Source organism: Cyanistes caeruleus, chromosome 7 (genome assembly GCF_971803275.1).
Source record: "Cyanistes caeruleus chromosome 7, bCyaCae1.hap1.1, whole genome shotgun sequence".
Classification (NCBI taxonomy): Eukaryota; Metazoa; Chordata; class Aves; order Passeriformes; family Paridae; genus Cyanistes; species Cyanistes caeruleus.
This window is the reverse complement of record NC_141707.1, coordinates 37,932,234-37,951,644: the sequence shown is the minus strand read 5'-3', so window position 1 is coordinate 37,951,644 and position 19,411 is coordinate 37,932,234. Positions and strand designations below refer to the sequence as shown.

The 19,411-nt window shown below is 42.1% G+C and overlaps 1 long non-coding RNA gene across 1 annotated transcript; it reads right to left on the bottom strand.

Annotated features, from left to right (window-relative positions):
• Positions 1 to 3,865: 3,865 nt before the first annotated feature.
• LOC147652313 (uncharacterized) lies at positions 3,866 to 9,465 on the bottom strand. The gene is made up of 3 exons (XR_015289426.1): positions 9,148 to 9,465; positions 8,138 to 8,239; positions 3,866 to 6,358 (listed from the first exon to the last, which is right to left on the bottom strand). It is a non-coding gene; the product is annotated as an uncharacterized LOC147652313 (long non-coding RNA).
• Positions 9,466 to 19,411: the final 9,946 nt, after the last annotated feature.

The window sequence follows — 19,411 nt, the reverse complement described above, 5'->3', positions numbered from 1 at the left end:
AGCTTCTAGTCAAAGACCTAGCCCTGCTTTATCCTTCATGGGTGGGTTCTGATATCCCTTTTACCCTTGTACCCCATAAACAAGACTTTTTAGGTCAGCTAGAGTTGTTTCAGATGGAAGAATAAATTATATACAAATGGCCCTTTTGGCTAAGCTGAATTCTAATCATTCAGTCTTTTGCAAAGCAGACACAAAGAGCATATTAAATGCTACCAAATTACGCTATCCTTCCTAAATTCAGCAGCAACAAGGAGCATGAGATTCATTTTTGTATTTATTTTTATCCAGATGTTAGCATACAGCTCAAGGCAGAGAACACCCAGAAACTTGAACAAAGGTGTACAGCAGTTTGGGAAGGTAAATCAGAGCTTGCTTTACTTCAAACAGTCTGGAATTATCATAATAAATGAGCCGTGCACTCTGGATATTTACCACAGGGGCTGGCTGCTGTGTTGCCCCACTTTTAGCACCATGACAGTTCTGAGTTATGCCATTAGCTGGGATCCATCACATCTCCGTGCTGGAATGTGGCTCTTCTGCCACTGGGCCAAATGCTGCTCTCCATAACTCATTAACTCAGGCTTTAGTGCAGTGGGAAGCACTGCAGAACACACTGCTTTGCCTTTCTCTGGCTTTGCATGGCTGAGCTCTGGTTCTGCTTTATCGCACTGCGAAATTCAGAGCAACCTTCCAGGTTTCACTGACTTCCAACTGGAAAGGGCACACAATGCTTTCCATGGGTGTCCATGCTCTACATTACATGGTACCTAGGTTTCTGTGGATCTTTGCTATCCTACCAACACTATATAGGGGTAGGCATTATCAAAAGTCACTAATTTTTGTTGTTCTGGCTTCAGGAAGAGGAAGAGAACAGACTACTGTTGAATTCTTGCAAGGGTAAGTATTCATCAGCCATCTCCTGGTCTTGAGCTTAGCTTTAGGTTCTTTGGAGTTTCCTTATACATAAGGAAAACAGTATTTTCCAAGCTGTCCTGGAGAATTACTTTCTTTAATTTAACGAAAGCCCAAGAATTCTCGATTGAGAGGATCTGCGTTCTGTCTCACACGTACCCTTAGCATATGTGTGAAACACAGTTCAGCAGAACAAAAGCCTTGGGCACAGAGTGCAGGAAACTCAGTTATTATGAAGCCCTATTTGTAGGTATTTAGGACTGAAGGAGAAGCCAGAGTTAGGATGAGGAAATAGACTGATTTTTATTTTTTTTCTAAATGCATTTGATGTATCAGTGTAAAAGCAGGTCGTCATAAAATCATGAGATGACTTGGGTTGGAAAGGACCTTAAAGATTGTCTAAATTCAATTCCCCCACTCACAGAAAGGGATGCTGCCCACCAGACCAGGTCTTATCTAATACAACCTTTTTTTTTTCCCTTCTATTTTAGAGGAAGTATCTCAGTATGTAGGTACATTTAGCGATTTCAATCCTGTGTTGGACTTTGACTTTATATTCAACACCTGAGCATTCACAGCTCTTGGTGAAGTGCCTCATGTTTTGATGCAGGAGAGCTTGAGGGTAGGGTGCCATTCTTGGGTCAGATGTGCTTTTTCCAGCATTCTTACAAAAGAATGCAAAAAATTACACCTAAGCTCAACTCGAGCACATGAGTAACACCAGGGGATTACTCAATGTCTGATTTCAAGACTTTGAATCACTGAGGCTTTAATTACCACAATGGCAACTGCAAAATGTCACAGCCCCAACCACTGCCGTGTCCACACAATGCCGCTCTTTTCTTTCCCCCGTTAAGAATAGATTTGCTCATTCATATTGCAAATAAAGAAACATCTTTGGGCCACAATCTGCAAACAGCGAAGTCATTAAACAACTGACTTCAGTCCACATGAGCAATGTTATTTGCCTGAACAGTAAAAGCAAAACCAGAGCCTTGGTGAGCAACCCACCAGGATCACAGGGTGACAGCGCCTCAGCTGATGGTTTGTAAGTTCAGGACACAAATGAAGACGTTAATGCGTAGGTGTCCAGACAAATGGGTCTGTGGGTATTTACTCATAATAAAAATAATTGAATATTTTTCCCAAATAGACTACTCAGCAAATATCATTGAAGCACATGACGAAAATGTCTCCTTTTCTACCAGCTCTAAATGAGATACGAGCCTTTGGATGTTTAGTTGACAAATAATGCAGGTATAAGAATTTGAAAATCCTGTACAGTGCATGTGGAGTCCACTGGCTCTAGACATACATCCACAATCTGGAGTTGTGCAGCCTGAAATAAACACAGCTGTGTTTATCTGAATGTGTGATCCCATGTACATGGGAGAAAGTTCAAATAAATGCACTCTGTACAACGATGCTCTAAATGCAGCAACTGCATTTGTCAGATGTGTGATGATGCAATCTCTTAAATAAACAGAATGAGCTGTTTGTTTGAATCCTGAGCTGCAGACGTAAAAATATATGTACATTAATCAAAGCCAATGAAATGAAATCCAAAACAGCTAGATCTGAACCTTAGCTGAAAATTTGCTTCTTGTCCTTATACCCAGAATAAACTTCTGTGTGTTGGTATTAAGCGTATGGTGTAATTTTTAGACAGTGAGAGATTAAGGGAATAGATAAACATCATTTTTGGGTTTAGTGGACCAGTCCTGTTTTTCCAAAGAGGGCCCATTGTCTAAGACCAACTCTAGAAATGCATAGAATCTTAGAATGGGTTGGTTTGGAAGGGACCTTGAAGACCATCTCCTTTCAGTCATCTTCCACTAGACCAGTAGACTCCAATCCTTGTCCAACCTGACCTAGAATACTTCCAGGGATGGGACATCCACAACTTCTCTGGACAAACCCTAGGAACACCTCACCACCATCTGAGTAAAGAATTTTTTCCTAAGAGAAAGAAATGGTGGGATACCCCAAATTTTTCATCTTATCAACCAAAGCAATATTTTTATTTTACAGCCAAAATATCTTTATTTGGGATGTGTGGCCTGCTCAGTTCTCAAAAGAACCAACAGTCTGAGGGATAAGTTTTTGATGGGCTGAAGAATATGTGAAGGAAAAAGCAAAACTGAATGAATGTAGATGCTATCAAAGCTGTTGTTTTACTCAGAGTTAACATTGGCTCAGCGTTTCACTATAAACTCATTCAGAACAGCAAGTTACTGGAAAAAATCCTCCACTTGAGAAATATGCAATAGTTACTGATGAGTCAGAAGTTGGAAGTAGTGACACCACCACACACTATTAAAAAGTCCTACTTTCCAATACTGTCTGACTGCTCTGCAACCCAAAATAACATCACAGCAGAAGCACTGTAAAGCTTTTTTCATTTGTCTTAAGCATATTCCCTTGGAAAACACGAGCTGTGCAAATGGTCTTAAGAATGGTTACTGTGGAATTAGACCATCAAATTTCTTGACTTATGTGCTTTAAAATCTTGCCCAAAAGATGGCACTAACATTGTTTTTAGTAACATATATTGAATATAGATTTAATTCTTCCCCCATGTAAAAAGCATCTTCAAACTGGTCACAAATATATGTTGGAAGAACGTGCTTAATGTGCACTACTATGCCAGCTGACAATTGCTGTAAGGGAATTAAGCTTCCCTCACGTTAGGGAAGCATCAGACACTGCACAGAAACTATTGCTGGACCAGCAGATGTGTCTGTCAAACTACAGAAACCCTGAGCTATGAAACCTTCATCCCAACCAGAACTATTTTAAATCTATGAAATCTGCCATATAATATACCAGAAGAGTATCATACATTTAAATCATGCACTATTAAATCTCTTGAAAAGTGTGCTAAGACTAGATCAACTTCATTGAACAATTTATATCTGATTTAAAATATTCAAAGAAGTATTACAGTGTTGAATTTTATTATAAGTAATTTATTTCAGGGTTTAAAATATTTAAATTACACACCTTATAAGGGATGGCAAATAACTTGCGTGTCTCCAGAAGCAGTGGAAGCACCTATTTACAATACTTTCAGAGTTTATATTAATATGGTTATTTTGAGTATGTGCAGAGACCATATTTCTTCTTTTCACTAATCAGATCATGTCAATGAGCCTGAAGAAGGTGGGCCTCAAAAGAGCTAAAAATTTGCTGTTGATCTGGCAAGAGCAGAGAATTTGACAAGAAGAAGGCTCAAGTGGGGCTACTATAATTTACAGCAGCACTGGGGAGAAAAATCCTGCTGGCTTCAGTGTTGCTCCCACTGAAGCCAGCAGAAAAAAAGATGTGTCCCAGCCTTCAGTATTGTGAGCTGCTTCTGAGCATGTGGTGGTTTTTATTTCCATGTCACGCTCATACCATAATAGCAAATCTCATATGAAAACCCCAGGCACATGTTAAGACACTGTGATAAAGCTGAACAGCAGAAAAACACCAGGGCAAGTGACACTTGAAAGAAAATAAGGGGACAAATAGATCAATGTGAGAGGTATGGCCAAATTAGTGTCAACTCCTCTGCAAGCACCACTAAAGGATAGGTTTGAATCACAGAATCACAGAATCACTAGGTTGGAAGAGACCTTTAAGATCAAGTCCAACTCACTGAGGAGAAGAGAGGAGAAAGTTTGAATAAAGAGCTTGGAAACTGATTATAAAGGCAGCAGATGCACAGAAATGAAAGGTGGAGGCAACTCCATAGTAGGAATTGTAGAAGTGCAGCAGATTGTGCTGAATGCAGCAAACACAAGGGATGTCATGAGACACAGAAGGGAGCAGGGTTGAAACTGTGATAGAAAGTGGTAGGAGAGGAGGTAGATGGAGAGTGATGTGGTGGGATGGAAATGCCATCCTGGCAGAGAAGCCAAGGGGAGATGGAGCAGCACAGGGAAAGGGGTGCAAGGCCTGGAGGCACAGCAGGGAAATGGGATGGAGAGATGTCAGAGGAGAAGAAATCACTCAGATTGATGCAATGATAACAGTGAGCAGAGTGAGGAGGACCCTCTGGGCTTCTCTTTGTGGGAGCCATGTGGCAGGTCCAATCTGGGGGTTGTGCGTTTGCTGACATTAAATTTAATCCCAAAATGAGTTAGAGAATGAACATGAATTATGGTGACATGAGGCACACAGAGCTTTTCACCTGAAAAAGATGTAGCACAAGTGAGGAGGGTGAGGAATTGCAGGAGCTGCCCCAAAGCACATTTAATACTTAACAGCACTTCCTTATGAAGTCAAAGTAATTTATGTCCCCAGCCTGCTGCTCTTCTGCTAGAAAACCCCTTCTGAAATCAGCTAGTTAGAGAAAGGCAAAGAAAAAAGGTGAGCTTCCTGGGGAGAGAAGACCTCACCAGTGGCTTTTACTGTTTGTTTCAGTTTGCCAGAGAGAGAATCAGATTTCCTTTTAGACTTGCATTTTGTTGTTGCATCTGGAGCAAGCCAGCCTTTATCCCTTCCACCTTTAAACTTTATTTTTCTTTGGGAGAGAATTAATCAGTGATAAAAGAGAAATGAGGACCAACGACTTCACCACAAAATAGCAACAGAGGCATCACAATGAAATCGGGGAATTTACAAAGGGGAAAAATTAAATACAGCAACCAAGACTGGCAACCACAGGTGGGTTTCTCTCATATTAATATAAAACTCCTCGGTTAAGAGGAATCAGAAAAGCATGGTACCAATTATTGTAAGCTGCCATCGTCATTCCCACCGAGGCTCTGTTCACTCCACAAGAGAAATCTCACACCGTGTTCGAAGGGCTTGAAAATCCCCAAACCATTGCTGGGAAACTCCCCACAATATCCCTGCACACGGAATTTTGGTGGGGTTTTTTTTGTGCTGCAACACATCTGATCATCTAAATAGAACTCGTTGCCTTTGCATAAAAGTAGGGGCACTCATCTGGTTACAGCCCCAGCGAGCCGTCCTGCAGGAACACACCTGGGGGAAAAATATCTCCTACAATAGGGTGCTGGACCATAACAGGAGTGTGCTACCCCTTCCACCCCCTCACTTAATGAATTTTTCAAAAACCAAAGGGAACTGCCATCCTAACAACAGGAACTGGACAATTTGCAGTAGGTGCTACGCATGGTAGTGCTAGTAGCAGCAGGAGTGCCATGAATATGGAAGTGTGGAGCTAACAGGAGGAAGAGACATTTGGAGAGAAGTATCTCGCTCAGCTTCTCATAACAAAAACTAGTTTTAAAATCTTCAGCAGTGAAGCAAATGGGTAGGGTGTCACCAGTTCAGCTGAAAACTCACTTGCACCTTATGGTCACCATCTGTGGTGTGGAACGTTTTCAACCTTGACAAAGCAGATTTGTCCGAGGATATTTCCGCTCTTTGAAATAAGAGAATTAGCTGTGGTAAAACCAGAACCTGTGTTGGCACATCTACACTCAGGCGATCTCTGGAAGGGGGGGGAAAAAAAAAAGTATATCATTGCAACAAGCGTCTGGTTGCCAACCTGTAAAAAATAACACCCCACCACCCCCAGCCAGCTCCAGCTGTGTCAGTGCTCAGCAACACCAAAGGCCACTGGCTTTTCCTCCTCCTCTTTAAAATATGAAGTGCCCTTTTAAGAGCCCATGAGAAGAAAGGCACATGCAGCAGGTGGTCACATCTGTGCCCACCTCCCTCCATCCTGAACAATTTGTTCCTGGGTGCTCCTGAGGAGGAAAAGGATGGAAACTCTGGGTGTGAAAGGAGGATGAGGCTGTGTGGAAGAGGATAAGGACAGACACTCCTCTCCCATCTCAAGGAGAAACAGAAGAGCTTAAAGCCCATGAGCTGTTTGCCCTGTTTCTTGCTCTATCTCAGCACAACCCCTGCGGGAGAATTCCCCCAGAGCCCAACTCGCTGACAAGCACAAAAATCAACATATGTCTGAGATATGTATGCACAGGCATGCTCTCTATCGCTGCTGAGATGGAAGCAACCACAGAAATATAAAACATAGATGGTTTCCTTTTGATTTGCCCTTCATTTGAGAATTCTCCATTGGCTGTAATTGCACTCATAATACTGCCGCAGTTGTGTATTTTTCAAAGAACTGAGTCAATAATCCAAATGATGGCTCCAGCTCTGGACAGAGTCTTTCATTTCAACTCATTTAACATTTTAATAATTCCTTAAGTGTCTTAAGGTTTTTGTGTTGAGCTGGAGAGGAGCATTTCAGACCCACGGCTTCTCTCTGCTTCTGCTGGGATTTTCCATAGTGACTCTGGACAAATCATTTAATTACCCCAGCCTGTAAAAGGGGGATCGACTGACTTCATTATCTTCAAGGTATATTGTGGTTAAATTTGTACATACAACTGCAGAGCATTTTTTGGTTTTTGTTTTATTTTTGTTGGGGCAGAAAATATTTGCCCAAATGGATAGGCCCAGAAGTGCATTTTAAAGAGATAACAATGTTCTCCTTCCCCCAACCACCACCCCGAATGCCACAGATACTTTGAAGCTGTGATTTTTGGGGAAGCACAGGGCCAATTGCTATCAGAGTTAACCACAAAAACTTTAATCTGTTCTACCCATTTGTCCTCCCTGATCCTGGAGTTTTACTTCTTCCCCCGAATTTTCCCCTCCCTCTCCATGAAGTGGTGGAATCCCAGCAAGCTACCCTTCAGCAGAGATGAGTAGCACTGTCAGGCTAATTAGAATTCAATTAACACAGTCATATTTTACCACTTCACTCTCAGTTCTGGTGGTCAATGTCACACGCTCCAGCGACACAGGAAGCACCGCTATGCGAATTAAACATAATTTGCTACTGGCAACCAGTAGAGGCACAGGACGGGGGTTGTCTGCCTCCAGAAACCACAAGAAAGGGCTCAGCTCTCACCATCAAGAGCTTCACATGTAACTCTGGCCTTTAAAATGTGTTACAATGACTCAGAATGAGGAACAAGAGAAAATCTGCCGAAGAAGCAGTTTGTCACGATGTGGGATCTGTTTCTTCAATAGCTATAACCTCAGTTTCCTGATTCAGCAACTTTGATGCCTATAAATTAAAGAAATAAAGTGAAATGGCATCATGTTTGCATGGAATGGAGGTAACACTGGATCCAAAATGAAAATCACTCTGGTGGCCAAGAAAACACATTGCAGTGTGCCTGGGCTCAAGATTGGTGTCAGCAGTGAAGTTAGGGGAACCCTTGTGTGATCATTAAGTTTATCAAAGCCTTACCAAGAATCAAACATGGGTGCAGCATTGGACTGATTGAAGTCAGGGTGATACTTCCAGCCTCTCTCCACGTGTTTCTAAAGAGCCCAAAGGCCAGTGCTGGGGCTGAAAAGCAAAATCAAAATAGAACAGATAAATAATAAATTAAATAGCACAAGTTAAAGCCTCCTGGAAATGAAAACTGATTAGCCAGATTTCACAGAGGGTTTCAATTAAGTCTGTTTCTCATTTTTGTTTATCTATATTTAATACTGATAAATAATGTTATTTCATTACAAGTCTCTGACGGGTGTTTCTAGCCATTCTTAAAGGGATAGTTAGGCTTAAAAAAACCCTCAGTCACCTACGGAATCTGGGGTAGCAAAATGAAAAAAGCACACTTATTTTTCTCCACTAATGATGTTTGCATGTTTTCTTGCAGTCTATGACTTTTCAGATTGTAGAAATGGAGCTCTACCAAGAGTTCCCATCTTCTTCCTGTGTTGAAAACCTGAAATATTGGCTATGTCTGTGCTTAAATGCTGTGCTTCATGAGTCAGTCACCCTTGAAGACAGGAGAGGAAGGAGCAATCCAAGAACTTCCCAATCTCACGTGGTCCACATGCCCCTGACACCTGAGAATGGGGAAGGAAGGGCTCAGCCTTGCCATGTGGTTTCCCTTCAGCTTTACACTTACACCTGACACCATCAAATTCTTCTGCTCACAGAGAAAGGAAGGCAAGATTAAAAAGCCACTTCCAATATCAATAGGAACCACTCATCACCCCTGGAAACCCTTTAGCCACCCCATAATGACTCTGATCCTACCCATTCTTGCATGGCAAGAAAAACTTCCCTGGTTTCAGCTGCTGGAGATCAATGCCTTGTCCTGGGCAGGTGGAAACCTCCCCTGCACACCTGTTCTTTAGTTAAAAATGGTTCAACTGAATAGGGACAGGCATTTTATTTTTTACAATGAAGGCAGTAAAACACTGTTACAAATTGTCTGATATTTGCATTGCCTGGAAACACACCCTGTTATCCAAAGACATGCTCTGAACATGATCTCCACAGACTCTCTCTGCTTTTTTTCCAGCCCCAGACTCTGCAGGACATTTTAGCTCCTCCATCAGCACCTTGGGTGTTCCCCAGTGCTCTGACTGGCATTGCTGTGGAGAGGAGGATGCTTTCCTTCCCCTGATGCTTCAGGAGCTGTTATGAAGCATGCAAATGCTACGCTGTGTTTCTTCACATCTCAACTGGGGTTTCTGAGCTCTTGCCATGCACAAATGTAGCAAATTCACTGCTTTCTCCTCCCTGCTTCTCTTCAGGCCTAAGGCAAAAGCTGCTGCAGAGACCACCTGGGTTAAATTAGCACAATTAAACAGTGTTAAGCTGCTTGAGGAAATGCAATGCTGTTTTCTGTGTTACTGAAGTCATGGTACATGGCTGTCAAATTACTGTTTGGGAGCAGGAGGATGACCTGTGGGAGGAGCACAGAGCCAAAACCCTCACTTGTGTGTGTAAAGCTCCATCTCCTCATCTAAAGCAAATCACAGAATCACAGAATGGTTTGGGTTGGAAGGGACCCTTAAAGCTCATCTCATTCCACCCCTGCTGTGGGCAGGGACACCTTCCACAGTCCCAGGTTGCTCCAAGCCTCATCCAACCCTTGACACTTCCAGGGATCCAGGGACAGCCACAGCTTCTCTGGGCAACTTGTTCCAGTGCCTGACCACCCTCACAAGGAAGAATTTCTTCTTTGTGCCTAATATCTATTCTAAACTCACTTTCTTTCAGTCTAAAGCCATTACTCTTTAATTTCTGCAGAGTCCAGGGGATGATCTATTGTGCATTGTATCTGTGCTGTAACCAGCAGCACATCAGAGATGCTTTTGCAGAGCAGGCGTGTGTGTTAAAGTGGAGAGGCAGGAATGTTATGCCAGAAATCTTTTATTTGAATAACTCTATAAGATGGGTGGCCTTCAGAAGCACACAGGTAGCGCTGCCTGGAGCTGTGTGGGGTGGCTGCTGTTGCCAGACCCGCTGCTGTAGGAAATCACGCTGCTGAACCAGGATGACCTCGTTACTCCAAATGGAGCCACTTTTTCTGCCCCCAGATTTTATCCAATTGTCTGTTTGTTTGGCAACCTGAGCAGAGCAGTGTCTCCAGCTGGGCTGCTGGATGTCTGAAAGACTGAGGCTGTCTGCGAGCAGATGGGAATGTTCCCGTATTTCTGTCTCCAGCTCTCAGGGACCTGACTGAGACTCACAGCACTCAGAATGCTGAAGAAGAGTGCCCAAAAAATGCCATTGCAAATGCAGCTGGAAAGTCATCTTTTTTTATTCACTTTGATTTCTCAGGATTTTTTTTTTCAGCCTGAAACCCAGGTCTTGATTTAGTGATGCACAGAAAGGAAGGGTGTTGGGTGTCTGCTCATGTCTCTCTGTCCTACTTCTCCCACAAGTAGGACATCTGGGATTTATGGTCACCTTAGTCTGAAGCTTCCATCTCCTGCTGCAGCAAGCGCCCACAGCCCTCAGAGCAGAGGCTGAGCTCCAAGTCAGGCTCTGTGCACTTTGCAGCACTGCTAAAATAACTCCTGTGACAAGGGGAAGGGAAAACAAGAGGAACTTCATAATTCAGTGTTGAGAGCACTCACCAGGACAGGGGTGCCCTAAGCTGTCACTCCTGCTACCTTCAAAAGTAACATCTTCCTGGTTACTAAAAACGTGTCCCTCTGGGGAGCAGCTTCCCTGTTTCCCCTGGAATTTCCCTGTTCCTGGATGCTGTATTCCCAGCCGTGCTCCCTTGCTGTAGCTACAGGCGTCGTGAGCCGTGCCGGCACCATCCCCACTCAAGTCCAGGATAGACAGAAAACTGACTAAAGAAAATTAAGCTCCACCTTGATGTCCCACTTTTCTCAGGCTATGTTTTTGCAACTTCGTAGCAGATGGTATGTCTTAGGTATAGCACTTTGGAGATGCCAAGTGATGTCCTATCTATCAGTGTTTTTATTTAATGAGGAGGGAAATTCTGACTCCTACTTACACTTGGGAAGCTGCAAGAGGGAGACAGGTGTGATTCTATTTCATACTGCTGTATCATCTACCCAGAGCCCTTACCAGCTATTTTTAATCTGGACACTAAAGGAACTATTAATTAGGAAAACATATCCTGGTGCCTAATACAAATTGTAGAGACTCTAATGGTGTATTACAGCATCTTAATTTTCTTCAGAGACTACAATTAGCAGTGAGTTGGTCTGCAGCATGATGACTTTTTATTTTATTTATTTATTTATTATCTGAGGAAATAAAGGATGCAAATATAGGGAAGCTGAGTCACAAAAGGAGAAGGATGCAGTTCCAGCCCAAAATGCTTCATTTGTGTCCAGTCAATACGTTTAAAATGAGACATTTCACTTGAGGTACAGCTGAATGAGGAGGAAAAATAAAAGTAAGTGGGGTGTAGTGGCTGTTTTTAAAATGTGAATTAGGTGACAATATTGCACATAACTGCTCATAAAAAATGTCACAGTATTTTGCTATTTACATATAGCCAAATCCTTTATATCTCAGCTTTAATGTGGCACAATAGTTTCCATAACCCTGAACATCAGATGATAGATGTTAGAATTTTGGTGGACTTCCACTGTTGAACAGATGTAATTGAACCTTCCTGCTTTGTGGGATTGCAAAGAAGGATGATTATGTTGGTGCAAGATAACTTTATGTTCCTTTACACAATGAAATCTTGGTTTCTTTGAGAAATTAGGCTTGCATTATGACACAGGAAAATGCTTATTAGTGAAAGAAATTTTTGTGTAAAGACTTGATTATGAAGTCAGCTGAAATCCAAAAATGTTATTTGAAGATGAAATACTGACATCTCCATTGTTCCACTGCCACATCTGAATGAAAATGTGGGAAACTTTTCCCCCAGAGGAATGTGGATAACCTTCATCCATGTCCTTCTAAGGAAGCTGATGCTGGTGCTGGTCATACTGGATCTCTACAACAAAAAAGAGAGCAAACTCTTTGCAGGAGCTATTTTTCATTGGGAAAATGTAGCTGAACGGGCAGAAAAAGTAAAGGAAGAAAAAAGAGACAACAGGAAAACACTAAAAAGTTGTAATCAACTGAAAGCACTGTGTGAAGAGATCATGCAGCTGATGACCTTAAAAAAAAGCCTTAGCACCAGAATAAATCACCACTACCATCACTGACTATACCTTTCATTTCCTCTGCACAAAGCAGAGGCACTGGGAAGCAAAACAAACACATTTTTGTCTCCTCTCCTGAGGAGAGTGGGAAACCTCCTCCTGCCACAGAAATCCTCAGGCAGGGGCCCTTGTGGTCATGTCTTTGTGAGAAGGAAGAGGAGGTTTGACTGCACCTGGACAGCTCATGGGTTATCCAAGCCCATGGTGCAGCACATGGGGAATGCTGCGGCTCCTCGGGCTCATCACCACCTCTGTCAGTACTTCCCTCTGTCCCTCTCAACATCCTCACCAACTTCACAGCCATAGAACAGGTTTATTTTAATCTGGTATGTCTCCAAAATAGATAGTTCACAACTGGCTTCCTTGCATTTCTAAATGTGGGTAAGAAAGCTGATGAATGAAGGAGGAAGCGGGACCTATCTGAGGCCGTGCCCCCCACTTCCCTTTCCTTCCAAAAAAGAGGCATAAAAATAAGCAAATGTGTCAATGTGGTAGAGGCTGTTTTCATAAAAGCCCAGCCCACAACCCACTCCTGCCCTGGGAGAGCCTGCACTGGGGCTCTGCTCCTGCCTTGGCCCTGTGCAGGAGGGAGCTGGAGTGGGACAGCCCAGCCCAGGCAGCCTGCAGAGCCATGCTCCCACCTTGGAAATATGGAAAGGTGATTATGGATAAACTGATGGATTTTGGCCAGAAACCAGAAGATCTCAGGAACTCTTAAAGAGGTTTAAGCAGCTGAACATTAGCAGTTCCCTGCAGCCTGGTTCTGGGCTGGGGAAATAGTCACCCACACTTCCATGAATGCTTTCAGACATACCTTAGGCTCAGTGAGTATCAGAGACTTGTATTGTGTTTCAAATTAATTCTTCAGCCCATACCTTCATCTGCCATGGTACAAATAAACATTACAGGCTGAACATTAGATATTTATGTTCATCTAAGCTATCAGGACAGATTTTGACATGTACATTGAAGTTATTGCTTTTTTATCAATATCACGGTACATTTGTCAGCAGAGAATAATAATTGTATTGCTATGTACATAACTGATCTTGTAGTGTGACAGTCCCTACACTGTGCACAACTGAACACATTTCATCTTAACACAAGGTTATTAATTAAATTCAGTCAGGAATAGAGAATTTTAAACTGCCAAGAATGGAGCATCTCTGAGCAGCATCTTCTCCAGTATCTTCTCTCATAAATAACTTGAATTCTTACAGGATCACCTACTTGTCCATGGATTTGTTTGTTCCAGGATGCCAGAAGAAAGGCAAGGTCAGAGGTCTGAAATCAAGGACACAAGAGGTAGGACAAGGTTGCTGTGAAAGGATGAGAGCATATTTCTGAATTTCAGCAGGCATCAAGCAGCATCTGCTGCAGTTATGGAAGCAAGAGGAGCTTTCGTTCCGTTCCTCGCTTTTCACACACCAGTAACTTAGACAAATGCACTGCATATGTGGGCACAGGTAGTCATCTGCACTTTTCACAGGTGTCCAGCCAACTCTGAATTTTAATTACTTCTAACTTCTATATTAATTTCCTTCCAACCTGGCTGCTTTTTCTACAGCCAATGCTGGACTAAAGATGAGGCTAGGTTTCAAGAAACAGTAAGTTTAAAGCAAGAAATCCTTTTAAAATGACAAATCTTCACTCACATGCAGTAGAATGTGCAGGATATTATGCACAAGGAAGGAAAAAAAAACAACCTTAAAAGAGCCAGAAACAGCATTGAAGATCTGGGAAGAATTTCTCTGCCAGAGTTTAATGGAGATCATAAGAGAGAGAATGAGTCAGACCATATTTAAAAACTAATTGCCCATTATCCAGGTGTGACATTAAGACATTCAGGTTACCAAAGCAGTGAAATGTGGTTATTTTTACCAGCTGACCAAAGTGTAATAAAACTGTAGTAAAAATTCCCTGGGAGGAGTTATTGATCAATGTACGCCTCTTCTGGCAGATTATAAAGAAGAGGAAAAGGATCTGTACCTTACCTAAGAGTAAAAGTCAGCCTTGACCAGTTTGAGGAGTTGAGATTTTCATGGCATAAAAAATCCCTAGGCCACAGCATAAAATAAGGCAAAATCAATGCTGGTAAGAACAAGACCAAGCAGTGTAGGATGAGAGGTCAGGTACTAGAGAGGCTCTAACCTTGTAATCAGCTAAAGGCTTAAATTAAATATTTCAATTAAGAGTTAAGATGCAATTTCAGTATTAAAACCAGAGATAGAGAAAAAAAATAAAAATGTGGGAGTAACTGCTAGTCATCTCACCAATTTTATCAGGATTTTCTGCTGGAAACAGGAGATGGACCTGCATGAATACATTCCTGAAACTTCAGCAATTTTCACAACAAGCAATAAGGCAGTGTGGAGGTCAAAATGGGATAGGGAGAGCAGGACCAACATTCATACTCTTCCACTGGGTGTACCAAAACAAAATACTGTAAATGTAAGTATTTCTTTCCTATTTGTTTAAATGTCTTATCATTTTACTTTTCCTTAGAAACATAATTCTCCTTTTCCCTGAATAGTTTTGTTGATTTTGGATGCAAACTCATATTTTGCAAAATCTTCTTCTTGCCACAGAAGGGTGCTAAGGGAAAACCATTGCATTTTCTCACCTTTGAGTATCCAGATTAAGTGATGTTTATTAATTTCAGAAGCATCTCTGGTTATCAGACCTGCCCACCTCTGCTTCCAGCAGTACCTGTTGGAACAGTCCTGTGACAGGGGCCCTAAACCTGTGCAGTCAGCAGCTCCTTGGTTAGTACTGCAACAAGTTTTCCATTTTCTGATAACAAAACCTCAGGCAGCAATAGTTGTTGGTTATAGTTTGGAAGTTTCCTAGAGAGAGGCAGATTTTTCTGCCTTTTCATTCCCATGCACAGATGGAGACAAGACTAGGACTGGTTTAGCTCTTAAACATGACAGTGTAGCTAAAGCTGCTTTTCAGCTTAAATTGCTTGTATCTCCTCTACATATTCTCCATATTCCAGCACATAAAGGGGCTCCAAGAGAGCCAGAGAGGGACTTGGAACAAGGGTGTGGAATGACAGAACAAGGGGCAATGGCTTTCCACTGCCAGTGGGCAGGGTTAGGTGGGATATTGGGAAGGAATTGTTCCCTGGTGAGGCCCTGGCACAGGGTGCCCAGAGCAGCTGTGGCTGCCCCTGGATCCCTGGAAGTGTCCAGGGACAGGTGGGATGGGGCTTGGAGCAGCCTGGGACAGTGGAAGGTGTCCTTGCCCATGGCAGGGGCTGGGACTGGATGACCTCCAAGGTTCCTTCCATCCCAAACCCTTCTGGGACTCTGCAGTTCTATGAAAATGATGTGACCATGTTTCTACATTACTCAGTAATATATTATGCACTAATAATGTAATCATTCACAAAACACTCTTTAGTTTACTATGACAAAAAGAGAAAAAAAAATACAAAAAATCCATGACAAGTATAATCTAGGAAAGATCTTGTCCCACTAACAACTTCCATAAACAGCCACATGTAAGTTTTTCCAGAAATGAGTCAAAAGATCACTAAGTCACTGGCTGGTACAAAATAGATGTCATTAGGTAAAATTCATTCCAGTGAGCTCCAAAAGGGCAAAACGTTGAAGTGCACTGTGGGCTTTGCTTTGAAAACGTTCTTTCCCACACACCTGCTAGGCTGGCACAGCTGAATTTTCCCATTCTTGTCAAATCTTTCCCGTTTAAGATGAGTAATAGTGCCAGATTTCTGAAGTAATACACCACTTAGTGTCGTATTCCCCGGTAAAGTTCCTCTATAGCACTTTTATTTGCAAAGGTTACTATGACAGCTGCTTGGCTGAATATATTTTCAAATTGGGTATTTGTGTTCTTCCATAGCTATTTGAATTCTTCTTTAACTTCATGTCTTGAATCTCAAAAATTGTATCAACTTTGGAATGTGGTTCATTATTTAATTGATCGGGATAATTCCATTTAATTGCTATAATTCACCACATTTTTTGTAGGATATATCCATCTTCTACCTTCAGTCTTTGACTGAAATTATATTTGCTACACCTTTTTCATCTTTTATTAATTGATTGAGCTGTGACAGTTCCTTTTGAAACACCAAGCAGAAAAGACAAAATGTTTTCATAGATTCTGAGGCCATCACAGTTCTCCAGCCTCCCATCCTGTGCGGGGTGGATCACAGACATTCACACAATCCACCTCAATTTTGAGTTATTGAGTCTGCAGCTCAGTCACTTGTGGTTGACTTGGAACATATCTTCTAGGAAGTTTTCCAATTTCAAAGACTTCAAGTGACAAAAATTATCCCACATCCCATGTGCAGCATCCAAATGTTAAATTGTTCTAACAGCTGAATTATGTGCAATCTTAAAAATTTACACCTCGTTTCTGATATAACTTTTTCAGCTTGGGTTTATAGACAGACGACCATTTTCTGCCTGTATCTTTCTTGTGGTTAAAAGGGCTTGTGGAATTGTGTATCTTCTCTGATTTATTTAATGGGCTTAAATGCAGGCTTAAATAAGTGGTATGCAACTGCAATAGGATTTTTAAAGAGATAATTTAGGGGCTCACTGGACAGCTTTGAAGGTAGTTAATGAACATGCAGCTGGGTTTGAAATATATATGTGTGTGTATATATATATATTTATATAAAATATATAAATATAAATATACATATGGGGGTTATATAGTTATATACAGATGCTACAGGTGTTGAGAAGGAACTAGATACCCAACCCAAGCTGGGAATTTCTGTAGGAAATTTCTTATATCAACACAACTGCTTAAAGGTTAGTGAGTCCAGGGCATGATCTAGTTACTGTCTCCGCTTCCTACCTCTTCCTCCTATTCTTGTAGGCCTCTTGGAAATTGGTCTCAGGTCTTAGATGGGTAAGGTGACTATATCAGGTGATTCTTAAACATAGAGGGAAGAGCAGGATATGAGAACTACAGACTGTGATGTTTCAGGGACTGAGGGAAATTACCAGACACTTCATGAAAAGTCTTTTTTTTTTTTAAGATTTTCCTTAGTAGCTTGGCAACATGTAATTCTCCAGTCTCCCAAACCCTGTCATCTAAGTTATGTTAGGATTCAAACAGCTAGCAGACTGTAAACAGGAGAGATTAGTCATCCTCAGATCCCCAGCATTACCATTTTGGAAAGAGGGAGAGTGGTTCCTGTACGACCCCGCGCTGTTTACATTGGGGTAGCAGCAGGGAAGAACATGGGAAAGTCAGATATAAATGGCACTTCAGAAAAAAATTGAAAACATTTGCCAGCACTGCAACCTACTACGTAATAGCTCCTGAGTGGTGCTCAGCTCTGTCTCACAGATGCCCTTCAGTAGGATGAACCTGAGCATCACAGTCTAGTGAGCGGGAGACAGTCTGCTGCTCTGTTTGAGCTGAATTCCCTCCTCACCATGGTGACCAAGAGAGTTATATCTGATCTGCTATTCTGGCAAGGTCCTCCATCATTTCTCTGTCTTCTCAGCGCAAGCCTCCTCATCGGCGTTTTCCAAGAAACCTCAATCACTCTACCTGACAGAGCCGGACTTCTTTCCAGCAAATGAACACCAAGGCCCAACACTGTCTTTGGAAAAATATGTTCTTCCCTCCTGGAAAGATTCCAAAGGGCAGGCTATCACAGCAAACCCCCTTGAGGACCAATAGCCTGATGGTAGCTGCCCCAAGGTTGTGTTTCAGTTTGTGTCTATAAACACTAGAATAGAGTAGGGTGATGGGTGGGTAAAGGTGGGGCCTTTCAGTGCTTAAAGGGGGCTTCCAAGAAAGATTGGATCAGATGTTTTGGTAGGGTCTGTAGTGACAGACAAAGGGATAATGGCTTTAAATTAAAGGAGGGTAGATTCAGACTAGGTATTAAGAAGAAATTCTTGGCTATGAGTGAAGTGAGGCCTTGTCACACAGGCTGCCCAGAGAAACTGCGGATGCCCCATCCTTAAAAGTGTTCAAGGCCAATTTGGACCAGGTCTGGAACAACCTGGGATAGTGGCAGGTGTCCCTGCCCATAGCAGGGGTGGGACCAGATGGCCTTTAAGGGTGCCTTCCAACCCAAACCATTCTAAGGCTTTCTGGTGCCATTTCACTCTGCATTGAAGCACCGACTTTGCAAACAGGTCATCCTGAGGTTCCCAGCTCCAGCTCTGGGATTGTAAATCAGAGTGATGTTACCTTTAGCTGAGACAACGCGGTCTCAGAGGTGCCGTAAGAGTCATCCAAGCCCTGTGCTATTGTTCCTGCTGCTGTGTTTTGTCTGGGCAGCCCAAACTCTTATAAACAGGAAACCGGAGACCTCAGATGATTTCTCTGCTTGAATAGAGATTGGTACAACTATTTGAGATTGCTGCCCTTCTTCCAAACAAAATGCATTTATATGAATATTCATAGACAATTAAACTGTTGTGACTACTTAAGGAAATGCCTGGACTTAGGCATAGATTAATGTGTGTGTGTGTTTAGGTTACAGGTCTTGCTCCAGGACCTATGGATATCAGTCTATTGTTTGGTCCTTAAGCTGCCAGCAGGCATGTTTTTCTTCTGAAACTCTTCACCCATAAATACCAAATAAAACTATAGTTTGTGCAATAGTCCCAGAAATATCGGTTGACCCAGACTGTATTTGTTTGCATGAGACAACTTTACAGCACTCTGGGGAAAAACCAGAGTTTCAAAACTAGAGCATCTATCCTCAGACAAATCTGCTGAACCGTGGAGCTGTATTTCCTGACTTCCAGGTATTTCTTTTGGAGTAGATACAGTAACACTTGTACATCATTCTGAGTCACTCCTTGTGCATATGTGCACATTACATCCATTTTCTCCCGCGCTGACAGGGCATTGCCAAACAATTTAGTTTCGATAGAGCTGGCTCTTCAGCACAATTTTTCACACACACATTTTAGCGCCCTGAAAGCTGAATTCTGATTTACAACCTTTTAGGAATTTGTTTTTCACTGTGGTTTATGCCAAAGATGTTTTATTCATATAAAACAAATGCCTGACATTTGTTTCATTAAGATATTAAACTTGCACTCCGTTTGCTCTGCTG